The sequence below is a fragment of the Elephantulus edwardii genome, unplaced genomic scaffold (assembly GCF_000299155.1).
Source record: "Elephantulus edwardii isolate Elephantulus edwardi_28Jun2011 unplaced genomic scaffold, EleEdw1.0 scaffold00178, whole genome shotgun sequence".
NCBI lineage: Eukaryota > Metazoa > Chordata > Mammalia > Macroscelidea > Macroscelididae > Elephantulus > Elephantulus edwardii.
Genome location: NW_006399928.1, coordinates 565783 through 570297, shown reverse-complemented (window position 1 = coordinate 570297; position 4515 = coordinate 565783). Strand labels below are relative to the sequence as shown.

Sequence of the window (4515 nt, the reverse complement as noted above, 5' to 3'; positions counted from 1 at the left end):
ACGTCCAAGACAGCATATGCTTGTTGAAATATGTCAGTTGGTATGCCATCAATTCCCAGGGCCTTGTTTTTTGCCAATTCTTTTAGAGCAGCTTGAACTTCTTCCTTTATCACCACAAGCTCTTACTCATACTTTGTTTCATGAAATTCTTCTGTGTCCACCAATTTCTTTTGGTACAATTACTGTGTATACTCTTTCCATCTTCTTTTAATGTTTCCTGGATCATTATATATATAAATATATAACCTTCTGCTTTGAAGGAAATAGCAAAAAATAAGGCCCCAGGAATAGATGTTATACCAATTGATGTATTTCAACTAACAGATGGTGCCCTGGATGTGCTCACCAAGTTGTGCCAAGAAATATGGAGAACAACCTCTTGGCCAACTGACTGGAGGAGATTTATATTTTGTTCCCATTCCAAAGAAGGGTGACCCAACAGAGCGTGGAAACTACAGAACAATATCATTGATTTCACATGCAAGTAAGAGTCTACTGAAGATCATCCAAAACCGACTGGAACAGCACATCAGCAGAGAACTGCCAGAAGGCCAGGCTGTGTTTAGAAGAGGTCGTGGTACTAGGGATATTGTAGCTGATGTTAGATGGATCTTAGCTGAAAGCAGGAAATACCAGAAGAATGTCTATCTGTGTTTCATTGATTATGAAAAGGTGTTTGCCTGTGTGGATCATAACAAACTGTGGCTGACTCAGAAGAATGGAAATCCCAGAACATTTGATCGTGCTAATGTGAAACCTACTCTTGGACCAAGAGGCAGTCGTCAGAATAGAGAAAAGAAACACTGCATGATTCAAAATTGGGAAGGGTGTACAACAGGGATGTGTACGCAGAACAGATTATCCGAGAGGATGGGCTCTATGAGGAGAAGTGTGGCGTCAGGATTGGTGGAAGATCTATCATCAGTCTGTGTTATGCAGATAACACAACCCTGCTTGCTGAAACTGAGGAGGACCTGAAGCGCTTGCTCCAGAGGGTCAAGGACTGCAGCCCTCAATATGGATTGAGGCTCTATATCAAGAAGACAAAGATTCTAACCACTGAACCAATTGGCAGCATCAGGATGGATGGTGAAGAGACTGAGATTCTTTTTTTTTTTTCAGTGTTTAAACATTATTTGATTAGGTCTACAATAATCTAGAAAACCAATTTGTGAGGATAAACCCCATTGGTGAGGGAGAATAAAGAACGCAGGTAGCTTTTGAGCTGAGGAACGGCTTTTATTTTGGGTAAGATCTGGGAGTCCACAGCTTTCTGGTCAGTCTTGCGCTGCTCTGTAATCTCGTATTTCTCCTTTTCTGTGTCGAAGATCTCGCCCTCCTGGTGGCGTGGCTTCCCCAGCTTCTTCTTCTTAAAGTAAGCATCAATGAGGTGCTTTGGTATTTTGACACCACTGATGTCAACTTTAGTGGAGGTGGCAATGACAAATTTCTGGTGTGCTCTCCGCAGAGGAACGCTTCAGGAAAACCACTCTCTTGACCCGGTGGCACCCTGTGAGGATGATGAGGATGGTCCCGGGGGTGATGCTTGCACGCAGCCTCCTCACATGCTGACTGAAGGGCTTCTTGCCGTGGCTCAGCAGCTTCCGAGGCACGTCTTTAGTAGGGTAGTACCTGGGCATTTTTCGCAGTTTCACCACTCGGGTACCCCCATTCTTGTCACCACCTACTGGTTTTGTGACAGTGGCAAGAACCTTCTCCTCCTTCTTCTCAACCCTGGACTTGGTGGCCGAGTACTTCCTCTTGTACATGGCCGATCGGGAATACCTGCCGATTCCCCGGACTAGGACAGGGTTGCGGCTGCAGTGAGGTTTCCCCTTCTTGGGGGTTTTGCCCGTGCCCTTGGGCTTGGCTTTCTTAGCTTTGCCACTCGCATCTGCCTTCTTGGCTTCATGCTTGGCCGCAGGCTTCTTCTCCTTGGGGTCTGCCTTTTCACCCGCCATCCTGCAAGATGGGGGGAAAAAAACTGAGATTCTTAACAACTTTAGTCTGCTTGGCTCCACAGTCAACACTCTTGGCACCAACAGCCAAGTCTGCTGTTAGAGACCTCTCCAAAGTACTGAAGAGCAATAGTGTCACTCTGGAGATTAAGGTGATTCTGATACAGGCCATGGTCTTTGCAATCACTTGTTATGCATCAGAGAGTTGGACAATGACTAGGGAGGATAGAAGGAGAATTGATGCCTTTGGGCTGTGGTGCTGGAGAAGAGTACTGAGGGTATCATGGACTGCTAAGATAACAAAGATTCATCCTGGAGAGGGTTAAACCATGCTGCTCCTCTGAGGCAAGGATTCTGGGGCTTCGTCTGACATACTTTGGACATGTTGTAAGGAGGGACCGGTCCTTGGAGAGGAACATCATGTTTGGGAGGGTGGAGGAACGGCACAGGAGGGAAAGACCCTCTATGAGGTGGATTGATTCAGTGACTGGGGTGATCAGGATGGGTGTGTCAGAGGCAGTGCGATTGGAAACGGATAGAGCAGGGTTTAGGGCTGTTGTGCATAGGGTCGCTATGAGTCACAAGTGACTTGACAGCACATAACAACAACAACCTTCTTAGTCACAATCTGCCTCATCTGGGAAGAAAACATTCAGGAATAACATCATTTACAAAACAGCTCTGATCTAGCACAATCACTAATACAGATCATTAAGCTTGTATGAGATAATTTACATTCACAGAGGTATGATACATAGCTTTCCTACACCAATAATAACTGAAAATACAATTAAAAAGGCATTATTTAAGACTTGGTTCTATTTTTCAGGCAGCAAGTCCACAGGATGGTGTGGCATAGCTCTGGTACAGAAATGCACCTTTTTAGATAGGGTGTCCTTTTATTAGTGGCATAGTTCTAAGTACTTATTACTTTTCATAAACGTCAGCCAAAAATCGTTTGTATATCCATATACTTCTCAATGGTCATCCTGTTTTTACAATAATGGATTTATACAGTATTTATTCTTATGCACCTGAGTGAATTCACTAAGCATAATTCTCTTTAGCCTCTCCAAAATTATGAAGAATTATTCAAAATCATTGGTCCTGAATGCTACATAGTATTCCGTCATGTGAATGTATTATTATTTCTCAATGCAGTCATTTGTTGATGGACATTTTGACTGTTTCCATATTCTTGCCATTTGCTTTTTATGTTATTTTTCCAACTTTTGATTCTTAGTCTACCTTTCTCTTCATTTCTTAAATGTGTCTCTTGTAGGTAGGATATTGCTGTACCTTCTGGAGTTTTTTAATCCGTCCTGTGATTCTTTTTCCCTTTATTGATGAGTTTACCATTTACATTTAATGTGATTATTGATAGACCAGATTTTATCTTTACCATTTTATTCCATTCTTTTTTCTGCTGTTGCTGGTTACTTTAGGCCATCCACTTTTCTGTTTCTGTGTAAAGGACTTCTTTAGTACTTCTTGTAGAGTTGGTCTTATTTTCATTATTTCCTTATGTTCCCACAAATGACCTAATTTTCCCTTCATATCTGATAGACTGCTTTACGGAGTACAAGATCCTCTGTTGGCAATTGTTTTCTTTCATTTCTTATTCTTATTTCTCATGTGGTTTCTGATGAGAAGTCAGAGCTTAATCTAATTGGTTCTCCTTTGGAGATAAATCTTTGTTTTCCCCTAGCTGCTTATTCCCTAGCCTTCAATCCTTGTATTTGATTTTGGAGAAATTTCCACTGATATTTCTTCAGGTTTTTTTTTTTCTTTTCGGGTATGTTTGATGTTCGGCGCTTCATGAATGTATATTTTCTTGTTTTTCTTGATACCTTGAAAGTTTCTCTTTTATATTGAGTTAGGTTGGATTTAATATTGTTGTTGTTGTTAAGTACAATCAAGTCGCAGGCGACTCATAGCGACCTTATGAAGGAGAGTCCTGGACAATTGGGTGCCTTTCATCCTCTCTCCAAGTTCTTAGGTTTTCCGCAGGTAAGCTATTATGGAAGTGGATGCCACTCCTCCTTCCACGCTTGTTTAATCGGGGAGATCCACCCCACTCTCAGTCCGCATTAGGTAGCCGACCATTAACGCATTTGACACATCCGGATTTAATATTAGATAAGTGATTTGTCTGGAAAATTTGGATGATGACAAAGCTTCTACAAAAAAAAAATGACCATTTAAGCTGTAAAACACTATCCAAATCTAAATGGTACTGTGGTCCTCTTCGTCAATTTCCTATGTATTTAAGACCATAAGGTCTTAAATGATAATTGATGGGATTTTAAAAGATGTTTGTTCACAGTAGGAGGCATCTCACTCCTTGACTTAAGATCCTAGAACACTGCCGTGGTAGTCAAGACAGCATGGTACTGGTACAATGACAGACACATAGATCAATGGAATAGAATTGAGAACCCGGAAATCAGCCCATCTATTTATTTATGGGCAATTGATTTTTGACAAAGAGATGAAATCAGTTAGGTGGGGAAATGACAGCCTTTTTAACAAATGGTGTTGGCAAAATTGGAAAACT

At 41.6% G+C, this 4515-nt stretch overlaps 1 pseudogene; it reads right to left on the bottom strand.

Moving 5' to 3' along the window:
- Positions 1-1156: 1156 nt before the first annotated feature.
- LOC102864239 lies at positions 1157-1961 on the bottom strand (annotated as a pseudogene).
- Between the last annotated feature and the right edge of the window lie 2554 nt (positions 1962-4515).